We start from the raw sequence: 25,010 nt of genomic DNA on the forward strand, positions 1-25,010 counted from the left end.
GCCCGACTCTGGCTTATCTCCAAAAAGGTTAAAGCACAACACATTTCTCACTGCAGCCATCTGATTGTGTATAACTGGTGCCTAAAGGTGGCCATACACTGGTCGATTTGCCATCAGATTCGACCAACAGATAGATCCCTCTCTGATCGAATCTGATCACAGAGGGATCATATGGCTGCCTGTACTGCAAACAGATTGTGAACCGATTTCAGCCTGAAACAGGTCACAATCTGTGGTGGTAGTGGTGCTGCCGCCGCTCCCCCCCCCCCCCCCCCCCGCATACATTACCTGCTCTGCCGGCGCGAGTCCCCTGGTCTCTGCTGTCTTCTCCGCTCTGGTCTGGTCTCCGGCATGCTTCACTTCTTCCTGCCCGGCAGGAAGTTTAAATAGTAGAGAGCCCTCTACTGTTTAAAGTTCCTGCCGGGCAGGAAGAAGTGAAGCATGCCTGAGACCAGACCAGAGCGGAGAAGACAGCAGAGACCAGGGGACTCGCGTTGGCCGGAACAGGTAATGTATACCCGCTGTATTGCATCGGTTGTCGGGCATTCGAACGCCGCTATTGATGCACTCCCGACCCGCCGGCGATTGAGAAAAATCTTCCACACGGACGGATTGACGGGAATCGACGGGAACGATCGATTTCGGACGGAAATTGATCGTTCTGTCAGCGGTGTGCGCGGCGATTTCACAGCCGATTCGATCACTGTGATCGAATCGGCCGTATATCGGCAAAAAAATTGTTAGGTGTATGGGCCCCTTAATGGACTCTTTCTGACATCTGTATACCTTATCTCAGATGTTATAAGCAGCTCTGCCTTTTCATTACGCTGTACAATGTAAACAGCGTTGCCAGTTTATAAACCAGTGTCAGCCTTCTGGTTTCCTTAACAAAGAAAATATAGTTACTTACACAACTTATGGGAAGACTAAAGGCCCTGCCAGGAAACCCAGCTCACCCTTCCAGCTGGCTGCCAACTTGAGCATTAACTCCTTAAAAAAAATCTATTAGGTTTGTTATGTAGATGATATTGAAAGGTACCTCCAGCCAAGCATCAGCGCACACTGCTGAACCGCAGATGAGATCTTCTTCACAACCAAAACTCTTTCAGCAGAATGACACACACCACCTCCCCGCTGTACGTTGTGGCTGTCTAGACCGATAATGGGAGAGAAAAGTTTTCTGAGCTTGAAAATCTGTCAATTTAGTACCGCTGCCGACAGAGCCGGGACAAGGTCCCCCAGCACCCAAGGCTGAGACACCACAGTGCACCCCTCCATCCCTCCCACCCCAGCCGTTACACACTGATTGCTATTAGGTTAAGAGGCACCCCAGGGCCCCCAACACCTTAATCTCTAGTTATCTGGCTTGCAGTCACTGCCAATGTATTCCCTTTTCTTATTTCTCTCTGCTTCAAACACAATAGGGGGGGATGAGAGCTGAGTGAGTTGTGCGCCCCGTCCTACACTGCGCGGCTGCGCCCCGAGGCTGGAGCCTCTCTCGCCTCGGCCTGTCCCCGGCTGCCGAACCCCCTGCCTGGGCTATGGACGACTCATAATAAATATCGTACCGTGATGAGACCCAGCCTGATCTCTTTCCTTCCAGGAGAAAATGAAGAACGATATTTTCCCTCTTTGTTTCATTATATATATATTCTGATCAATACACAAGAAAGTTAATTTGGGACAGCAGTGTACGCTACAAAGTTTTTGTTGGAACATACTGTACTTGATGATTTGAATGATGAGAAATTATTCTCATTTTATAGCTACAGTATGTCGTCAAGGAGAAATATGTACATAGTGAAAAAAGCCTGAAGGGAAAAAAAAAACAAAATGTGATATAAATTGCTTGTGTAGTACGGATAATGTATAGAACATTAGAAGCAAAGGAAAGCGTCTCATATTTTTATTTTCAGTTATATAGCTCTTTTTTTTTTTTTTTTTTTACATCAGGGCCGGATCTGTCATGAAGCAAGGTGAAACATTTGCATCGGGCGCAGAGATTACAGGGGCAGCATGTTTGTACTGTCGTTACACTAATAGTATGCAGTCAGAGTAGGAGGAGAAGAGAGGAGAGTGAGGTGAAGAAGCTATTATTGGGGAAAAGCAGCTTGTTGTGCTGTGTGAGGAGTCTGACAGTGAGTGAGGAATGGGGAGGCTGGAGAGCAGCAGTGTTTCATTTGACTTGCCCAGCAGAAGGGAGGAGGTGGCACTGCTGTCCTGACTGAGGAGGGGGTGCATCCTCACAAGTTTGCCTCAGGCAGCAAAAAGTCTAGCACCAGCCCTGTATGACATCGCATCATACTGTCACAGTTGCAGTTTTAGACCACACCCTGTCTTTTAAGCTATAATACAAAGCAGACATCATTAGACCCTTGAACGTATCTGCAGTAAAACCTTATCTCGTGGTTGTTTAAGTGCTTCAGAAAACAGACAAATCATAGTGTAGACGTACGTAAACAGACACGTGCCTGGACTGCATGGCCAAATTGGCCCAGGAGTGTTAATCCATCACCAGGGTATCGGGGTTACTTCCCCCCCCCCCCCCCCCCCCCTCTCAACAGATATACAGATATCAAATGTTGTTGCTCCCTTGCTGGCATCCGAAACACATCAAAACAAATAGCCTTTCATGTGTTTAATAAGCGTTCTTCATGGAGCAGACACAAAAACCATTAAGTGTGCTTAAAATTATATTTAAAAGTTGTATGTCAAGAATATCCTCAGAAGAAACAGTCCTTGCCGCGGCTCTCATCAGCTTCTTCCTCATATAAGTCCAGCGTGTCTCCCTCAGCTCCACTAAACACGCAGCACTCGCATCCGCTAAGCACACTGCATTCGCTCCTATTCTTGTCTGGCCCCTTGGTTAATTTTGAGAACACCATGTGGCCCTGGAGTCAGAAAGCTTGCCCACCCCTGTTCTAGTAACATGTGTAACCTCTGGAAGATTCTCCACATTGCAGTGTCTCTTATTGTGAGACATTCTGGCAAAGGCCAATGACTACTAAAGATAAGTACGGACACATGGATCAGGGATCCCCGAAGCCTTGTTGGCGCTGTCATAAACAAATGATCGTGTAAACGATTGTTTACCTGACCGCAGCAAGACCTGCGAAAGTGAATGAGGCACGGAACAATCCTTTGCACAGCATGCATTCAAAGACGAACCATCACTGCAGATGACTTGCGCCGTGAGGCATTGTTTAACAATTTTTTGTAAAACAATGTTGCGTGACGGGCGTTGTTAGCCCCAAAGATCAGTGGCATGTGTCCCGGATGTCGCCCCAGGCAGCGGGCAGCAGTACTCGCCTCTGGGCTCTTTGTCTCCAGATTCTGCAGACCTCTTCTCTTCCGGGCTTCTCCCCCTCGTGTCTGAGAATGTATCAGACGTTAGAGCTCCTAGCGTTTGATTCTCAGATGCAAGGGGGAGAATTGCCAGCTACAAAGGATGTCTCCAGACTTGGAGAGCTGATGGAGGAGATGAGCAGTTCCTTCCACTGTGCTACTCTGAGTCTGCTGGAGTGGTCAGGGGGAGGAATAGTGAGAACATACACAAAACGATGCATGCTCCCTATGGAGGCTCCAGGCACAACGGCTTCAAGCATGTCACCACAACACCCATCATAGCCCATAGAGGCACCCAGCATGCCCCCATAGAGGCTTCACAGCACCCTGCATGCCCCCCCCCCCCCCCCCTAGAGGCATCACAGCACCCTGCATGCCCCCCCCAGCTCCAAGGTTATCGCCATAGAGGCACCACAGCTCCCAGGTATGTAGAGGCTGCCATATTTGTTTCCTTTTTAAACAATACCAGTTGCCTGGCTGTCCTGCTGATCCTCTGCCTCTAATACTTTTTAGCCATAGACCCTGAACAAGCATGCAGCAGATCAGGTATTTTGACATTATTGTCAGATCTGACAAGATTAGCTGCATGCTTGTTTCTGGTGTTATTCAGAGACTACTACAGCCAAATTGCCTGGCAGCAGGCAACTAGTATTGTTTAAAAGGAAACGAACATGGCAGGCTCCATATTCTTCTCACTTCAGTTGTCCTTTAAGTTCATATAAATTTGGCTCCACCCATGATCACACCCACATTCTGTTGCATGGCCACGCCTATTTTTTGGCTGAAGTGCCCAAAAGCAACTAACCAGTTGCACGATTTGCGGAAAAAAACGTTCAGCGCAAAAAATCTTCCAAAAAAATCATGTCGTGGCTATGAGCCTTTACATTTTGTGCCTTGGGGAAACTTGTGCTCTCCACTAGAGGCAAAGTCAATAGTGCCTACACAAAGCTGTGTTCTGAGCAGGAAGGGAAGAGAAGGAAGAATACCAGGAAATGTATGTTTGATAATTATTTTTTCTTAAGCCGAGGTATGATGAATATTCTGCACAGCAGTCTGGGTAAGAGGAAAGAATGTGTTTATGGGATAAAACATCGTCTCTCATGCCTGCATTACACAGTGTAGGGATTGCTCTGTGATGTGGTGTAATTATGACATGTCTGTGAGGCTGATCACCAGCTGGATTATGCAGGCGTGTGACTTACTCATCTCTCTGTAAGCCTGAGGATCAAATAAAAGGTCTGGGAGGAAACTTGGGTTCCTCAAAGCCTGAAGTTTTTCCTCATCAACAGTCATAAAACTGCCACATGATAAACTCTTTAATCCCTTCTACTGTACTTCTCACTGTATAGTTATAATTATGGTACATTCTTGTGACACTGACCACACATCCAGGGCTGCCTTCAGGGCATCACAGGGGGGACTGCTGTATGGGGCCCCAAGTAAATCGGAATGAGACAATGTAAAATAAAGATGCAGTATAAACCTTATCATCAATTAAGTGAGAAGATATAAAGTACCAAGCGTCATATAGAAATAAGACAAAAGCATACAATATGGCTGACTAGAACAATGAGAGATAAAAGATACAGAAGCCAATAATAGTTCGCTATCATCTGTGTTGTGTTGCCCAGTCAGACCAAGCTCCCCAAATCTTCTCAAATGAGAGGGTTGTTTCCCTTAAAACATAAGTAATCTTTTCAAGCGAGTGGTAAAATGGATTTGTTTGACCAGTTCTGGGTGAGATTTCCATGTTTAGGAGAGCCTTAGATGCATTACATATCTGACCTAATAATTTATTCTGATGCTTAGTCAGTGTTCGGGAGAGGTCTGTGAAACAAAGCAGCCCAAGGTTCAAGCGGGATTTCTTTACTCAAAACCTCTTCAGCTAGTGAGAAGGTTATGGTCCAGAAGTCAGAGACCATAGGGCAACTCCACCAACAATGCAGATGGTCAGCTGAGGAACCACAACTATGGAAGCAGAGTTTAGAGGGGATGAGGCGCCAGTCATACAACCGTTCAGGGGTCCTGAACCAATCGTATATGAGCCTATATAAAGTCTCTCCTTATTAGCAATGTTAGAAGAACTGGCCATAGCAGAGAATATACCCTCCCATTCTCCTTCATCCCAGGAAGCATTCAGCCTGTCCTGTCATTTTCTCATAGCCATTGAGTATGTGGGCAAGGGTTTGTACCGAAGATCGTAATATGTAGAGGAAATCAACCCGCACAGTTACAGATTTAATGAACTAAGCATATGCAGAACGCTCCCAGCCATGGGAATGCATGAAAAGTAGACGCATGGACATTAGTGTGTTCAGGCCTTTAAAGATTGTGATTTGCCATGTGAGGGGAGTGGGGGGGGGGGGGGGGAGGGGACAGTAGATTTGCCCAGTATGGGGCCCAAACATTTCTGATGGTGGCCCTGCACACATCTTCCTTGCAACCTCAGAGAAAACGTATCGGCACGCAGCTCAGGCAGGAGATAAGACTTAAAACTTCTGAGAGGAACATCTAGCAATGATGGGCAGATTCGACCAACAAACAGATCTCTCTCTGATGGAATCTGATTGGAGAGAGATCTGTCAGCTGCTCATACACCGCAGGCCAATTCCCAATCGAATTCAGGATGAAATCTTGCAGGAATTGGCCTTGTTATGCCACCATGCAACCTTGTCGCCCCTGGCCACTGTCCCCCTAATGTTTTATGCCCCCCGGTGCCGCTGTCCACACTGCTGTCATCTTCCTACTTCTGCATTTGTATCCCCACGTGGTTGCCAGTATGTTGGGTGTGTGTGAGACGTCACATGTGCCCCATGTGCTATAACATCGGTAGTCATTTGGGCCCAGAATGTGGAAGAACAGCTAACGTGGTGGGCGGCATGGAAAATAAAGTATAACTGCACAGGGCACGGGAGGAGGGCACATAAAACATTAGGGAGGACAAATGCCAGGGGTTTCATTTGCATTCTTCATTCACAATTATTGCTCGCCGATACCACCGTGCACCCAATCACGCATGCCGACCCAACATCTTGCATCATTTCTGATTGATACACCACCTCTGATAGTCAGGAACCAGAGGGGGGGGGGGTGGCCAGAGCAGGATTCCCCACCAGGCAACCTAGGTAGGTGCCTGAGGCCTAGTGGGTGTCAGGGGACCCACAAGCCACCTTCTCTGACCGCTCTCCACTTCAGCTTACCAAAAAGATCACAAGGAGAGACCCAAATCTACTACGTTGCCTAGAGCCCCATTACATCTTTGTGATACAAGTCTGAAGAGCTTGTGTGAATGACTGGCTGTTAGGAGAAAAACACATTAGCAAGCTAGTCTGTAGGCAGATAGGACATATTTTGATCTTTTAGTAGCGATGAACCATTCTCCATAAGAAAACCATTGGCAGAGCAGCAAAAGGTTACTGCAAGTTATAAAAACATACTGTTGGCGCTGCGATCACGCGGTGATCACGAGGGATAATTCATACTTCCACATTGTGGATAGGCTGACGGCCGAACACACCCTATCACAACAAGTACTGAGCATGCGTGGCACGTGATATGGTTATATAACATTGTGTCGCAATAAGCGTGTAACCCTGAATTAACTGTTTCAGGGATTGCACGACTTAACCAGAACTAGTCCCGTTTATGAAAATATTGACTATAAGTCATCCAACCATAGTGAAGCTCATGCCTGTGCATCCCCAGGATGCAATAGGGAAAATGGGTGGAGCTATGAGTATAAGAAAGAGAGATTTCCCTTGCTCTGATGGGACTCTCCACTACTGACGAGTTGTGTGATGTTGTGTATGCGCTGCCTCCTGACAATCGCTGGTCCCCCGATACGGAGTGATGATGCAATATCCGGTAATGTATTGATTCTTTACTCTATTACTTATCCATGATTCACTGCTATACCTGTAAATAATGTAAATAATTGAATAAATATCCTAATACAGTGTGAAGTTGTAAGCTATGTATTTACCCGGCCTATAGGCTGGTGTGAGTCGAGTGTGAGGCCTTAGCAACGCCAAAAACATAGCATTACAATCTTAAAGAAAATCTGTAACGAAAAAACCTACCCTAGAGGGTACTCACCTCGGGAGGGGGAAGCGTCCGGATCCTATTGAGGCTTCCCCCGGTCTCCTCAGTCCCACGGTGGTGGCTATGTAAATATTTACCTTTTGGCTCCAGCGCAGGCGCATTATCTGCTCCTTCCCACGGAGCCGAAACAGCGCCCCGCTGGAGCCTGGAAAGGTAAATATTGAACAGGCTGTCGGATTAGTCGGGCCGGCTTTGAAGGGCTGCAGCGAGACCCCCGTGGGACAGAGGAGGACGGGGGAATCCTCATTAGGATCCGGAGGCTTCTCCCTCCCGAGGTGAGTCCTCACCAAGGGACGATTTTCTTGTTACAGTGTCTCTTTAATCCATCTCTGAGTGTGGCTGAGCTGCCACTCTCCACCCCTGACAATCAGGAACCAAAGGGGGTGTGGCTGAGCTCCCACTCGCCACCCCCGACAATCAGTAACCAGAGGGTGCATAGCTGAACTGTCACTCAACTCTCCTGTGATTTCAATGAATGGAGCCAGTTAGTGGGTCAAGTAGGAGAGAGAGTGTTGTGGTTCTGACAGACTTCCAGTAATTATAAAATAAGATGAAGCAGTGCCAACAGTTAACCATGCTGCAGATCACTAAAATTGGTGTAAAAGGCATAAAACAAAATAAAAGGAAAGAAAGTAAAAACTCGGACAAGACAAGAGGGATGAAAAGCACAAGGATGCAATGGGATTAAGCATTACCGCGTGGACCTTGAAGGAGTGTACAGGTGAAGTGAATGTCTTTTCTCGCATATCTTTCCGCGACGCTGATATCCTGGCACCGCTTTTAATGCGCGTACCTTTCAAAGCCAAGTGTAAACTGCCGTAACAAAGGGACTTGTGGTGATTAAATGTTGTTTTTCTGCCATGTAAACTGCCAAAAGGGAATGCTTGGCAGAAGTTATAAGGCAGGAGCTTCTGCCATTGAGGAGATCTGCAGCAAGATATGTTCCCTTAGAACAAGGACAGCCATTATATCAGCGAGGGCACAGCCTGCTCTGCTCACTGTGACAACCAATTCAGCCAGATAGATGGGAACCGGGAACAAGTGCATGAAGAGTTCAGCTTCCTCAGGCTTAAAGGCAACTAAACTGCTCACATCACACTTAAAGGGGAATTCCACCTGTGTCATAAAATTGCTATGTGTATTGTCTGATGTGTGCAGAGGCACGTGGGAATCTGCTGGTGGTCTCACCCTGATGTCAGACTGCACTCTACGAGGTGAGGGGCTTTTGGCCCTGTGGGCGCGTGCACGAAATAGAGGAGTGTGGGAAAATGGGCGCAGGTGGATAACAAAATCATAATAAACAATAAAGATAGTTTTCGTGAAGTGAAGCCAAAAACATGTAAACAATAAGTATCGCTGTAAAACTGGGAAATGAAAACAAAGATATTTACTGTAAAAAACAGAACCCTCCCCTGGTGGTGCCTAACCCTAAGAACCCCTGATTGTGCCTAAACCTAAGAACCCCCCCCCCCCCCCCCCCGTGGTGCCTAAACCTAAGGCTTAGGGTGGTGTCTAAATGTCTAAACCTAAGACCCCCCCTTGTGGTGTCTAAACCAAAGATCCCCTGGTGGTGCCTAAAGGTCCGTACACACGCCGGACTTTAGGCAACGACGGGTCCGTCGTTGCCTCCCGCTGGGTGGGCGTGCCAGCGACAGTCCGGCGTGTGTACGCTCTGTCGTCAGACTGATACGGCTGTTTCTGAGCGATCCGCCCGGCGGATCGCTCAGGTACAGCCGTATCAGTCTGACGACAGAGCGTACACACGCCGGACTGTCGCTGGCACGCCCACCCAGCGGGAGGCAACGACGGACCCGTCGTTGCCTAAAGTCCGGCGTGTGTACGGACCTTAACCCTAAAACTCCTTGGTGGTGCCTGACCCTAAGAACCCCTAGTGGTGCCTAAACCTAAGAACCCCTCCTGGTGATGCCTAAACCTAAGAACCCCTCCTGGTGATGCCTAAACCTAAGACTTTCCCCTCTGGTGGTGCCTAACCACCTCCCTGGTGGTGCCTAACCCTAACCACCCCTAATGCACAAACACCCTTACAAATGTAGAAACGATAACATATTTGATAATGTAAAATTTGTACATACAAACAAAATAATATGACAAAACGTATAACGTTGCAAATTCCAAAACCATAACTTACAGTATTTCAAAAACTTTAATGTTCTAATGTTGAAAACGATATTTATTGGGCACCCGAATTTCTGCTTTGGGCGCTGTATTAACAATATTTGCATTAGCACCAATGCGGGCGCCCAAACTCGTCCATTATAATACAATCACTCTTTGCTGGCTAATCCAGTCAGACATGAGTCAGAAACCTTTGATCTGCATGCTTGTTCAGGCTCCATGGCTAAAATGGATTAGAACAGAAGATCATAGGGACAGCCAGGCAGCTGGAGCCCTGGGGCAAAACTAACCTTGGGGCCCCCTGCATTTTCCCCCTCTATCACCCCCCCCCCCCCCCTTTGCAAATTCACCACCCAGTTGCCACCCCCAGATATCTCCTCTCAACTTCACTGTGCTTCCCAGGGACAACACTTTGCACAGGCACCGGTGAGGGTGGGGGGAGACTTGGGGGGGACCCAACAGCAATCAGGGGCCCTGGGGCAATTGCCCCCTTTTGCCTCTATGGTTGCGCTGCCCCTGGGTAAACTATGCTCTGTCACAGGTCACAGACTGGAGGATGGAATCAGCAGTGTGACAGATGAGTCAGAGGACTCCGCCAGCATCTCTGCACATCGGCTGCACACACAACATGACACCTGTTCCCTCTTATTTATAGGTCATCTCAGGGGAGTGCGCAGATGTGCTGCAGACAGAGATGAGCCCTGCAGGTAACTGGCAGGAGAGAGATCACACCCAGCGGCCAATCGCCTCGCTCGGGAACATTGCGCTCTCCCACCGGCACCAGAGTGCCTTCAAGCAGAAACAAACGGAAAAAGCCTTTAAACTGTTAGTCTGAGATGCTGTGTTTTCCTTTTCCTTCCAGGAAGAGGCACAGAGCTTCTGACATGCAGGTGAACCTGTACTGAAAACGTTTACAGCCAGCTATAGAGGGCTTTATAAATTATAACCGTGAGATAAGGCTTCTGCATAAAGTGTACCTGTGTTCTGTTACTCATCCTCCCCATGTGGGGAATAATAGCCAGTGATGAGCAAAAATGACGATATTCTTTTCACGTTGATTTTCACAAGAATATTGAAATATTCTACTATGGAGTGGAAATACCTTTTGCAATACATTCACTGTTTTTCATGTTGGTTTAAAGTGAACCTCCAGACTAAAAATCTACTCAGCAGCACTGAAAAGGCTTGCTGTTTCTTTAACAGTTTCACAGCATCAGAACTTTGTTTTTCTTACCAAAGCCTCATTTTTAGCTGCAGAGAAGCTAAGCTCCGCCCCATCAAAGAAAACTGCACAGGCATTTTTTCCTCTGATGCTGTGCAAAGCATGATGGGATTTCTGATCTTGTTGTTCTCGTTGCCTAGCAACTGTAAGGGGTGATCAGAACATAGGACAGTTGGAACTGTATCTCATGCTCCCTGTCACCTCCTTTCAACCAAAAAGATGGCTGCCCTCATGAAATCACAATCATTTGCCTTTTCTTTTAAAATGTAACTACTTTACTTTCTATGAATTTTAAAGGGGGAAACAAGGAAAAATTACACGGTTTCTCCACTTCCACCCCCTAAATAAAAGCCACACATTTTATTTGCTGTTAGTCCCGGCTATCACAACATTTAAATTATGTTCTTAGTACAAAGTATGGTGACAATATATTATTTGGAAATAAAGGTGTATTTTTTCAGTTTCTGCCTTAATAATCACAAGCCCCTTATTTGCTATATTAATAGTAATATACCCTTATTACGTATATATTAAAAATGCTCAGACCCTAACATAAGATAACTACTAATGTATTTTTTCTAAACTGTCGCTTTCTTTATTTTTATTTATAAACGTGCTTATTTTTTGTAGCTACGAGGGAGGGTGGGGGTTGATAAAGTTTTATTAAATATTTTATGTGAGGAGAATGCCAGCGCATACCACTAAGGCTGCATCTGAAATGACCACCAGCTCAGTGTGAAGCACCTAAATAGATTTTCTGCACACTTTGCATTCAATTCAGATGCAAATCATATGCAAATCTGCCACTACTTATTATGCAAACATGAAACTCAGGAGGAGGGGCTGGGAGCAGCCAACCTGACAGTTACATAGTTACAAAGTTAAGGAAAGGTGGGGGGAAAGGCTGCGCATTCCTAAACACATGTTGCAATTGAATGGTTAATCGCACAGGCATACACCGCCTCTGCCAGACTGAAAAATGCATGCCCTGCATCCAAGACAAGTGCTAACATTTATTAAACTAGGAGGAACTTTAGCTTCCAACATGGCCTGCATGCAAAGTATATACATATATAATAAATACATAATAAATATATTATGTATTTATTTTAAAAAAAATTGACTTTAATTTTACTTTTTGGTGCTAAGAACTATCCTGGTAGTTACCAGGAAATGCTCTATCTTTTTTTTTACAGCTATTTACTTTCAGTTTGATGAATCAACATGCTTCGTGATTCAAGAAATGTTGATTCATCCACAGGTTGCCGCTTGTTTTCCCCCGCATTTATGGGGATTGATTGGTGAAGGAGAACAAGTTTCACAGGGGCTGTGGTAGGCTCGGGGGAACACTTGTTCCCCTTCACCAATCAATCCCCCATAAGTGCCACGGGGAACGAGCGGTGGGTACATGCATATGTGCGTGGTTAGAAAAAGCCTAATTTGTTGATAACTTGCACAGCGCAGCAGTACATAGAAGGGGACATTGCAGTACGGAGCAGGGAATGGCAGTACATAGCAGGGGGCATGGTAGTACAGAGCGGAGAGCAAGGCAGTACAGAGCGGAGAATGGAAGTACTGAGCAGGAAGCATGGCAGTACAGAGCTGGAAGCATGGTAGTACAGAGCTGGGAGCAATGCAGTACAGAACGGGGGCCATGGCAGTACAGAGCAGGGTGCATGGCAGTACAGAGCTGCGGGCATGGCATTACAGAGCGGGGTGCATGGCATTACAGAGTGGGGGGCATGGCATTAGAGAGCTGCGGGCATGGCAATACAGAGCGGGTGGGCATGGCAGTAGAGAGCTGCGGGCATGGCAATACAGAGCGGGTGGGCATGGCAGTAGAGAGCTGCGGGCATGGCATGGCATTGCAGAGCGGGTGGGCATGGCAGAACAGAGCAGGGTGCATGGCATTACAGAGTGGGGGACATGGCAGTACGGAGCTGCAGGCATGGTATTACAGAGCGCAAGGCATGGCAGTACAGAGCTGTGGGCATGGCATTACAGAGTGGGGTACATGGCAGTACAGACTTGGGGGCATGGCAGTATAGAGCAGGGGCGTGGCAGTACAGGGCGGGGTGCATGGCAGTACAGACTTGGGGGCATCGCAGTACAAAGTGGGAGAATGGCAGTACAGAGCGGGGGGCATGGTAGTACAGAGCTGTGGGCATGGCGGTACAAAATGGGGGGCATAACAGTACAGAGTGGTGGGGATGGCAGTACAGAGCATGCTCTTGTATCATGCACACATGGCAAAGTGGATGACGTATGTGCGTGATACAAAAACACGCTCTGTACTGCCATGCTGCACGTTTGCGTTAACAGCAAATTACGTTTGGGTTTTTTTTTTAAGCAAAAACTGCAAACATATCATAAAAGCACCTTCTTTCTGATATTCTTTTTCATTGACCATATAGCTAAAATACAATATATTTTCGCAAATATATTTTCCAAATAAAATTAAAAAAAACAGCATTTTCGATGCAAAAATTACTTTGGTGAATATTTGTCAGCAACCTTAATAATAGCAGATGAAGAGAAGTGAGAAACCGAGAGCCCAATATAGTGTAGTATGTACTGGGGGGGATGATCAAACCCCACCAACAGAAAGCTCTGTTGGTGGGGAGTAAAGGGAGGGGGGAATCACTTGTGTGCTGAGTTGTGTGGCCCTGCAGTGAGGCCTTAAAGCTGCAGTGGCCCATTTAGAGAAAAATGGCCTGGTCTTTAGGGGGGTTTAACACTGTGGTCCTCAAGTGGTTAAAGGAAATGTAAAGCGTATAGGGAAATAAAAACAGTTTAACTCGCCTGGGGCTTCTTGCAGCCCCCCTGCAGTCATCCTGTGCCTGCACCGTCCTTCCGCGACCCTCCAGCAAGCAGCGGTGACCCCCTCAAAACTGGCCGCCATGCGCCTCCTCATTATGTCCCTGCACATGGCAGTGTTCTGCGAAAGGGCAGTACGGGAAAATCGTTACTGCGCATGCACAAAATGCTCCCATCGACAGGAGCACGTGGCTCAGGGCGGCGCATGTGCAGTAGCCTCCGACTGGCCCTGACCGACCAGCTTTAAGGGGGTCACCGCTGCTCACTGGAGGGTCGCGGAAGGACAGCTGGGCACAGAACGATTGCGGGGGATGCAAAAGGCACCAGGTAAGTTAAAGGGACTCAGAGCACCTCTCGTCTCATGGGCATGCCTTTAATGGTGCCCATACATGGTACAATTTTTTTCATCCGACCTTACTATTTCTATGTAGTAGAAGGGTAAATTAAGTGAATATACTAAAATTTATAATTTAGGCAGTTCCCTTATATTACATAGAAATGGTAAGATTGGATGAAAAAAGTTGTACCATGTATGGGCACCATAAGACAGACGACTTCCAATAAAGTCATGCTATGACCCCTCTGGAGGAGCCTCTTGCAATGGCCATGCGTGTCACTTCCTCTTCCTGCTTCATTAAGTGATGCACTACTCTAACAGCGTAGACAGGGGTGACCCGGAAGTTATAACATAGCCAAGATGACAGATGCGATTTTTAAATTGAAATTGAACAAAAACTATTTGTTGTAGAAGTGTAGAACGGCGATTCAGGCATCAAATGAAAGAGGAAAGCACAAGCTACAGAAAGGTATGCATCTTTAAAGGGAAGGTTCAGGGAGGGTGGAGAAAAAATAAAAGTCAATTTCCACTTACCTGGGGCTTCCTCCAGCCCGTGGCAGGCAGGAGGTGCCCTCGCCGCCGCTCCGCAGGCTCCCGGTGGCCGACCCGACCTGGCCAGGCCAGCTGCCAGGTCGGGCTCTTCTGCGCTCCAAGTCCTGGCACTTCTGCGTCCCACGCCGGCGCTCTGACGTCATCGGACGTCCGCCGGGCTGTACTGCGCATGAAGTGCCAGAAGTGCCAGGACTTGGAGCGCAGAAGAGCCCGACCTGGCAGCCGGCCTGGCCAGGTCGGGTCGGCCACCGGAGACCACCGGGAGCCTGCGGAGCGGCGGCGAGGGCACCTCCTGCCTGCCACGGGCTGGAGGAAGCCCCAGGTAAGTGGAAATTGATTTTTATTTTTTCTCCACCCTCCCTGAACCTTCCCTTTAAGTACTTTGCAGTACTGGTCGGAGTCTTAAAGGCACACCCATGAGAGGTGCTCGGAGTCTCTTTTTTTTCTTACAAAGTAAGACATAAGCATTACCCCAGTATACACAGAGAAAGGGAACCATATTTTATTACTGTTATGTTTTCTGATCACAGACATCTGCGAGGTTTGGGTTAATTTGTACAGAGCTCAGATGATGCAATCAGAAAAGCAGGGCCGGGATGTACTGTGATTAATAAGCATACACATGTCATAATTTACTGCTGCCCTGAGATTATCCAGACGTTTATGACTATGAATGATAATAATAAGCACTAGCTGCCTTGATCTTTGCCTGTCTGCAAAACCCAGCACATAAATGGAGTCCTATTGTTGCTTAATAGTATTTAGTTTACAAAATGCCTGTAATTTACAGACCCAAGATAGGTTCTTTAAGTACTGCTACCTGTACGGTTATGCATTGAAGGTTATGAATCACTCAGCCTCACCTTCAATAATGGAACCTAAAAGGGTACTTAGCCCAGTGTAATTTGATTGCACATTGCATAGGAATATTATTAAAAAAAAAAGTCCCCCTCCCCGTCGATGTGTGACCAATGCTCTCCCCCCATGCTGCGACCCCTCCTGCCCCTCAAAATGGCCCTGAGCAAGACCCCCCCAGGACTGCAAGGCTTGCTTTACATTAAAGGCTCTTTTGCCCTTATTAATGTAATGTACAATCTTTGTCCTCTTTTAATACATTTTACCTTGTGGGTTTCGAGTGCATTACAAAATCGTAATTTATTGTGAGTATATTTTCAGATTATATTTTGTGGGACAGCGAGGAGAACGCCAGCGCATACCACTAAGGCTGCATCTGAAATGACCACCAGCTCAGTGTGCAGCACCTAAATAGACTTTCTGCACACTTCGCATTCAATTCAGATGCAAATTATATGCAGAATAACCATAAGGTTAGTTACGGTTAGTGCGAAATTGCGAAAACATTGCATCATACGGTCATATTTGTCATATTTGGAGTTTACAAACCACACTGTATTTTAAACTCTAAAACAGAGCAGAGCTAAACTTTCTAGCAGTGAAACTTTATGTCAAGCTGTCTCTCTGTTTCTTTGATCTATACCATAAGTGCTTCAGAAAACAGGACTGCATCCCCCAAGTGAGGTGGAAGAGCTCAGATAAGCTCTTTTGCATAGACAACTGACGTAGTGGACCTGAACTCAGAACATCTTCTCTGCTCTAAAAGATACACAACAGCAACCTTTAACCTCCCCGGCGTTCTATTGAGATCGCCAGGGAGGCTGCGGGAGGGTTTTTTTTTTCAATTAAAAAAAAACTATTTCATGCAGCCAACTGAAAGTTGGCTGCATGAAAGCCCACTAGAGGGCGCTCCGGAGGCGTTCTTCCGATCGCCTCCGGCGCCCAGAACAAACAAGGAAGGCCGCAATGAGCAGCCTTCCTTGTTTGGCTTTCCTCGTCGCCATGGCGACGAGCGGAGTGACGTCATGGACGTCAGCCGACGTCCTGACGTCAGCCGCCTCCGATCCAGCCCTTAGCGCTGGCCGGAACTGATTGGTCCGGCTGGGCAGGGCTCGGGCGGCTGGGGGGACCCTCTTTCGCCGCTGCTCGCGGCGGATCGCCGCAGAGCGGCGGCGATCAGGCAGCACACGCGGCTGGCAAAGTGCCGGCTGCGTGTGCTGCTTTTTATTTGGGGAAAATCGGCCCAGCAGGGCCTGAGCGGCAGCCTCCGGCGGTGATGGACGAGCTGAGCTCGTCCATACCGCTCAGGAGGTTAAACAAAAAAAAACATTTCTTTGTTACAGCTGATGCAAATCCTAAAATAAATCTGCACTGTTTCTACTTCTTGATTCATGGAAGCAGACATATTGTTAACCTCCTGTGCTTTCAAATGAGATCATCTGCCATCTTTGCCATGGCAGTCATGTGCCACAGAAGAGAGATCAAATTACAACTTGAGATTAGACACAAATAAGGGAGAATTAAACAAGCTTAACTCTCTAAAAACACACACGGTGCATTTCTCATTTTCCTTCTGTCCCGTGCAAGAGTTCAGGTCCACTTTAACTCTTCGGGCCCGTTTCCACTATCGCGACTTCACATGCGTTTGCCGCATGCGAATTCGCATAGCCAATACAAGTGGATGGGACTGTTTCCACTTGTCAGGATTCCTTTGCGTTTTTCTGTGCAGAAAAAATCTGCACGGCAGAGCCCTCAGAATTCGCATACCGCTATGCGAATCGCATACAATGTATTAGGGAATTCGCATGCGGTATTGGTATGCAAATTTTTCATGCGAATTCGCATACAATTTCGCATGGAATCAATGGAAAAGCACACTGGCACTGCCATGGTTAAATTCGCATACATCGTCATCCATGCAAATTCGCATATAACCGCGTGCGAAATTCGCATCCACACACCAATTTTTACCGCCGCAATTCGCACCGCACAAGTGGAAACGGGCCCTTACTGTACTGGAAAACAATATGAGACTCTTTTCTTTGCTACTAATGTTCTATTTCTTAGTTGAACTACACATACAATTCATTATCTCATAAGTTTATTTTCGTTTCAGAAGTGCTTTAATAGATTAAGTCATATTTAATTTAACCACTTCAGGATTCTGCGTACGCTTATGTACGCCCCTGAATCCTGAAGTGGATTGCATGGAAACATACGAGCGGTCGTTCCATGTCAGTTCACGGAGGGTGTCTCCGTGAACACCCTGCGAGCCGCCGATCGCGGCTCGCAGGGTAAATGTAAACACACGGGGAAGATCTTCCCCGGTGTTTACATGTATACGGCGCTGCTGCGCAGCAGCGCCGTAGAGGAGATCGGCGATCCCCGGCCTCTGATTGGCCGGGGATCGCCAGCATCTGATAGGCTAAAGCCTATTCCATCAGGCGGAGGACGGAAATCCGTCCTGCGCCGCTCACAGGGAGAGGGAGGGACGGGGAAGGAGGCCAGGAAGCGCTGCGGAGGGGGGCTTTGAAGAGCCCCCCCCCCCCCGCAAGCGCAAGCAGCCGGCGGCGAACAGACCCCTCCAGCAGGACATCCCCCTAGTGGGGAAAAAAGGGGAGAAGTCTGATCGGCCTGGCTGCTAGCTGATCGTTGCTGCGGGCTGGAGAGCCCACGCAGCACTGATCAGCAAAATACCCCCCTGGCACAGAAGTGGTTAATAAATTAAAAACACACCTTAGATTTTTTTTTTTTATTATTTATATGAAACTGATACTGATTTTTATTTCCAAGTGACGCCACTAAGTTGTGGTTGGGAAATCAGTTACAGCTGGTTCCAGGAACACTTAGAACTCATGTTATCGCCTTCCTAACATTCCATGTGTGTGTATTTAGCTGTCTGGAATGTGAAAAATTGTGTTTTCCTCGTCCATGCCATCTTGTTACACATCCGAGTACCCTCCTTAAAGGAAAACTTAAGTCAAAAATAAAAAATTATATTTACTCACCCGGGGCATCCCTCAGCCCCCGAAGCTGGATGGTGCCCTCGCAGCCCCGCTCCGATCGTCCTGTCCCCGCCGGCGGCTACTTCCGAGTTCGGCGACAGCCGCCGACAGGCTGGGAACGCGGCTGATTTTCCGCGTTCCCAGCCGCTATATCACCCTCTATGCTGCTATAGCGTATATGTTATATGCTATAGCAGCATAGAGGGTGATATAGCAGCTGGGAACGCGGAAAATCAGCCGCGTTCCCAGCCTGTCGGCGGCTGTCGCCAAACCCGGAAGTAGCCGCTGGCGGATACAGGACGATCGGAGCGGGGCTGCGAGGGCACCATCCAGCTTCGGGGGGCTGAGGGATGCCCCGGGTGAGTAAATATCATTTTTTATTTTTGACTTAAGTTTTCCTTTAAAGGGAACCTGAGGTGATAGATATATGGAGGCTGACTTATTTATTTCTTTTTAAACAATGCAGATTGCCTGGAAGTCCTGCTGATCCTCTGCCTCTAATACTTTTAGCCATAAGGTGCGTACACAAGCACTACGGCCGCCAACGACGGGTCCGTCAGACACTCCCGCTGGGCGGACTTTCAGGCGACAGTAGCGCGTGTGTACGCACTGTCGGTGGACTGATAAGGCTGTTTCTGAACGATCCGCTGGGCGGTTCGCTCAGAAACAGCCTTATCAGTCCGCCGACAGTGCGTATACACGCGCTACTGTCGCCTGAAAGTCCGCCCAGCGGGAGGGTCTGACGGACCCGTCGTTGGCGGCCGTAGTGTGTGTGTACGCACCTTTAGACTCAGAAGAAGCATGCAGATCAGATGTTTCTGATAAAGAAAAAAAAATCTGACAAGATTAGCTGCATGCTTGTCTCAGGCGTGTGATTCAGACACTCCTGATCAGAAATATCAGCAGGACAGCCAGGCAACTGGTATTGGCTAATTGTAAAACAAAGTTGTCAGATTCCATATGTCTTTCACCACGGGCTTCTTTTAAAGGGAAGGTCCAAGCAAAAAAAAAAAATGAGTTTCACTTACCTGGTGCTTCTACCAGCTCCATGTAGCCATCCTGTGCCCTCGTAGTCACTCACTGCTGCTCCAGTCCCCCGCTGGCAGCTTTCTGACCTCTGAGGTCAGGGCCACATTGCATACATTTTTACGCATTCCAGCTAGTGCAGGAACAAAAATGTACACGTTGCACCACTAACGCGTAAAAATGTATGTGTTAATGTTCCTGCACTAGCGGGAATGTGTAAAAATGTACGCAATTCGGCCCTGACCTCCGAGGTCAGAAAGCTGCCAGCGGGGGACTGGAGCAGCAATGAGTGACTACGAGGGCACAGGATGGCTGTATGGGGCTGGTAGAAGCCCCAGGTAAGTAAAACTCATTTTTTTTTTTGGACCTTCCCTTTAAGAGAGAACTATATTATTAAGAGTATACAAAAGCAAAGAGGCACTGCTGCAGTGGCGTAATTTATTGTAGCAAAAGTCAGTATCAAAAAGCTCATAACTTGCAAATTTGCCTATAAAAAGTTGGTACACATACCAGAGTGAGTGAGGAGGCTCTGTGGATGATGGTGCGTGTTGGGTACAGGATGCCTGACGGCCGTTTCGCGCACAACTGTGCTTTTACGGAGGCCTATAATAAATTAAGCCACTGCAGCAGTGCCAGTTTCCTCTTTGCTTTTGTTCTCTCTCAACTATTGATCAATCTACTACTACTGCCAGCTTGAGCACACTGATGAAAGGCTTACAAGGAGGAGGAGCCTATTGAAACCCCACTAGTGCATGTTCCGTAGCTAGATCGTATCCGTACTGCAGTGCCAACCTACCACCATCTCTTGCATCTGCATTATTAAGAGTATGGCTTGGCGTGCAGGAATAAGGGGTGCGTGGAAATTTGGGCGCCTCATTTCGGTTGGAAGAATATCGGTATAATTTACTGATATTTTACAACACTACTCTCACACAGAACCCTCCCTTACCAATGCCTAACTTTAACTGTCCTGTCCCCAGCCCTGTTTCTAGGGGCGGGACAGGTGTGTGACAGCCCTGTGAGGGAGGGGGGGGGGCAGTGATGGAGGGGAGAGCCACGGCCTCACTAGGACTCATCCGCGGGGATGGGGCCCGACTTCTCCCTCCCTCTCCCCAGGCCCCCCCTCAGTGCTCCCCCTCTTGGCAGAATAAGCGCAGGGAAGCCTCGTATTAGAAACTCACTTCCTGTCCCAGTTCAATCGCTGCTCACTTACTTGCCACTGTCTCCTCCATCTGCATAGCCGCTTATACACCCTCTACTTCCTACTTCCTGGGTGCAATGTAGCCTAGAAGCTGCCCCGCCCCCATGTCTAACACTTAAAAATCCCCCCCCCCACGCCTAACTTTAACCACCCCCATGTCCTAAACCTTAAAAACGACCCCCTTTTAAACAACACCAGTTGCCTGGCATCCTGCTGCGCTATTTGGCTGCATTAGTGTCCGAGTCACAACCCTGAAACAAGCATGCAGCTAATCCAGTCTGACTTCAGTCAGAGCACCTGATCTGCATGCTTGTTCAGGGGCTGTGGCTAAAAGTATTAGAGACACAGGATCAGCAGGAGAGTCAGGGAATTGGTATTCATTTAAAAGCAAAAAATTCCATATCCGACTCAATTTAGGTTCCCTTTAACTAAGCCCCCCACACACCCCCTTAGCCGACCCCCGCCGCCAATTCGCCGCTGTTACATTAATTTTGAGGTGCCACCATAGATGCCATTATAAGTAGTGGCTATAGTGTGAAATTTGCTATTTTTTTGCTGCACACACTTTACACAATAACCGCTTCGACATAGCTTTATTCTTAATGGGACTTTGCCGTTTGTTTGGGTTTTATTTTACGGGGGGTGCATTTTTTTTGTGGGGTAGCTTTCAAGTCACTCTAATTTAATTTTTATGAAATTAACAGAAATGGTGGGTCTCCATGTTTCATAAACAGAAGTCACAGAAAATGCCTTTGCAGGAAGGAAGCATCGGAATGTAAATGCGCCGGGCAGGTCAAGTAGTGAACTCCCCACGACCTGGTCCATTTGTTCGGTACTGAAATTATTCTGAAGTGTGGTATGTGCAGGGCCATATTTCTGGAAAGGCTCCAAAGGCCCTTGCCTGGGGTGGCTGCAGCTTGAGGGCGCACCTGGATAATGCTGCAAATGGGGAGCAACATATGAAAAGGGGAAGCTGATGCCCATGGGAGCTGTTCATGAAAGAAAGGGGATGCAGTTACACATGGAAGAGGGAGCTACATGTGGAATGGGAGGGGCACTGCTGCAATTGGAATGGAGCCCCAACATGCTGGGCCTATGGGCATAAAAAGTATAAATCCACCCTTGGGTATGTGGCAGTATTCAGTTGTTAAAATTCAATATGCCAACACTAGCCAGGAGGACTTCTGCTTTAGTAAAACATTGGTTTGATATCTGGGATTGATGCATCATAGGGATACGTTTTGGCTTCACTTTCAGAGGTATGTCTCTTATTTTACAAGCTGTTCTTCCATGCAGCAGGAAATTAGCACATGTAATTAATATAATTACTATTATACGTTGTCAAGGAATAGTAGTAGCACCAGCACTGTAACTGGATGAGGAAAGATAGGGGAGGTTTGATCTGCTGTATGGCTGTAACAAGCAGATGCCAGTGCGGTACCAGCTGCCAGGGACCAGGATAAGCTGCAGGGATCTGTATGGCGGAAGCCAGAGACTTCAGAGTGTTGGTAAAGCAACAGCACAGTGCGCAAAACCAGACAGGACAAGGCGCAGCTGGTAGAGCATCACACAAACCCCCTATTACCTTCCATTAGTTATAAGCCAGCCTGAGGCAGCATAATAAAAGCGAAGCAGGTCATTTTGGTGCTCAGCGCCGAGACCTGAGGCTAGGCGCTGTCATAACACTAGTGCTATGCTGTGTGCCCAGCAGTAATGTGGGGATCCGGCAACTGCCAGGCCCCGAATTACCTCTCCCTCTAAGTTTGTTGCTATAACTCGGAGGGGGAATAGTATTTGAAGAGAACCCAAGGTGGTTTTTTGGGGGAGCAGAGAGACATGTTCTCTGCCTCATGACATGCCTCTGTGCCCCTACACCGCGGCTCTCTTACCCACCACCGCCGCTCTATAGCCCCCCGAGGTAAGCAACAATATTTGTCGCTATCTCGGAGGTAAACATTGAGGAGAGTGATTCCCTGTTCCTGCAGGGTTTCCAAAGCTGCCATTGGGCAGCTCTCTCTCCCTAGCCACGCCCCCAGCCGCTCCCTCGACCTCCCTGCATGCTGTGAATGAGAAAATGAATCTCTCATTCCAGCGTCATGACCCAGAGGTCACGGAAGTAAAAGTGAGCCATTGCGGCCCACAAGAGCAGTGTTTTTGGAGGCCACCTGATCCGCTCAGGCCCCGGATCAGGTAGCCTAGTTTTTTGTTTTTTTTATTGCATGAGCCCACCTAGGGTTCTCTTTAACGCCACCGGGGATTTGAGTGCCAGCGGGGAGTTGTCATTTGGCTCACCCTGTGCCCATCTCACCGGCAGCGCGATGATGCATACGAAATAAAAGCCCTCATAAATAAAAGTCCACCATATAACAGAGTCACTACTGGCAGAGTGGAAAATCACCAGCACACCAGATTGGCTTCTTGAAAGTAGCAGTCATGTGACAACTCAGTTATGTTGGTGCCATTATGTTCATCAATTAAAAATTTCAAAAATAAGCATTTTCCATTGTATATCTCCAAATGAGAGTTAAAGAGAACCTGAACCGAGTAAAACATTTTTAAAATAGACAAATGATGTACCTGTAAATGAATATTTTATACTTGCCTCAAAGTCAGTTCCTCTCAGAATCTTAGCATTTTCTTCTTACAATGATTCCAATATGATGCCCTGTAGTTACCCACCCCTACCTGAACCTCATCACGCTCATTTATAAGTGTATAAGTGTAAGTGCACTAATGGTTTCAGAAGTAACTTCATATGACCTTTACATTCTGAAGTCTCCTGTGCCCTGCAGATTGGAACATTACTTTTATAGCTGGTTACATTTTACAGAAAGCATGCCAGAGGTGTTGGTTGACAAATGATTTCCTGAATACATCTTTTCTACAATACTGCACATGTTGTTATCCAAGTTAAACTATCACTTAACAAGTTAAGCTGAAGTCGGAAACAATGTTCCCCTCGCCGTTCTGTTGGCTAATGGTTAGCTACCTATTGCTACACGTTGCTTTTTCTCCTACCTTGTTCTGCCAAGACTGCCGTAACACCAGATTTCAAGGCAAACGCCTCTGTTTTTTTTAATGTTAGTTGTATATAATTCTAGGAACAATGATCCTCCAAGATTCTTTCTGTGCCATGGAGCAATGTTTCTCAATTTCATTAGTATGTACCCCCTTTGGTGCTCGCAAAGTACCCACTGGTATGGCAGATGTGTGTGTGCAAAGCCGGACCAGAGAGGAGAGACACATCGGGCTGTGCATTGCAGGCATGGGCACTACGCTTACCTCCCTCAGCTTCCTCCAAGACAGCATTGCCATGAATGATACGGAAGTCGAGACGATTAGCGATTCTGTATTGTTCCGCAAAGCAGAGCAGAATGTCACTTTCTGTTTAAACGGACAACAAATGTCTTTTCCTTCTCTTCTGAGTGAAAGCAAACCCATCACCCACACTGAATTAGAGTCCCTTTCCTGGCCAGTGACAAAGAGGTGTGAAACCCTAGCCTGGTATAATATGTCAAAGGTTGTTCTAGCTGGTTACACTCAGATGCTAATTGAGCACCAAAAGTTCTTTTCATCACAGGAAAGGCTAAGGCCAGTTTCCCCAGCGGGAGTCCAGCCACCGCCCTGGCACTGCTTGGAGGCAGATTTAAATGGATGTAAGTTATGATTCCGGTCTGTTAAATGAAAACCGTGTATAGCACACCTATGCAATTAATATAGTCTAATTCGGTAAAATCTGCCCAATGTGCTGATATAAATTTCATAACCATAATCCGTCCGGTTATTGGTGTACGACCCTTCTTGGGGACAGGACAGCCTAACGTTCTCATGCAAGATGTCATATTAATCTGTATTTTCTGACAATTCTGAATCTGCTATCCACCTACATATGACATGTATAGTTTGAGTTACAGTGTTTTACAATTTAAGCTCAAAATCCTCCTAGGAGGAGGTGGACTGTCATTGGTGGGTAATTCAGAGGGGGCAGGTGTTGCCACACCCCCAAACCAGCTTTATCAAAAGCACATTGCCAGCATTGTGTTCTAGAGTATCTTGTATTTGCAACCCGTATGCTTGAATCGGGCCCAGATAGACAGATCTGGCGCCGATCTCTGCATACCGCTAAGGGTTAACTTACAGTGTTCGCAGTGTGCTAAAATATTTACAGTCATGTGCTGACTCACATGTGGTGGCAAGCTTTTGAATTGTACATTTGTGATGAATCCTTTGGAGTCAGGACGCTCCTCTCGGCTAGTCGGTTCATAGACTGCGAATCCACATATGAGCATCTATGTGCAAAGCGACAGCAAGACCGAGTTTCTGACTCTGAGTGATTGACCTGATCAAGGACCGGCCAGTGCGGTCTATGACAAGCATCCTCTCCCTGCTGATCACCAGGCTGTGTGGTATGTG

Source organism: Hyperolius riggenbachi, chromosome 2 (genome assembly GCF_040937935.1).
Source record: "Hyperolius riggenbachi isolate aHypRig1 chromosome 2, aHypRig1.pri, whole genome shotgun sequence".
NCBI lineage: Eukaryota > Metazoa > Chordata > Amphibia > Anura > Hyperoliidae > Hyperolius > Hyperolius riggenbachi.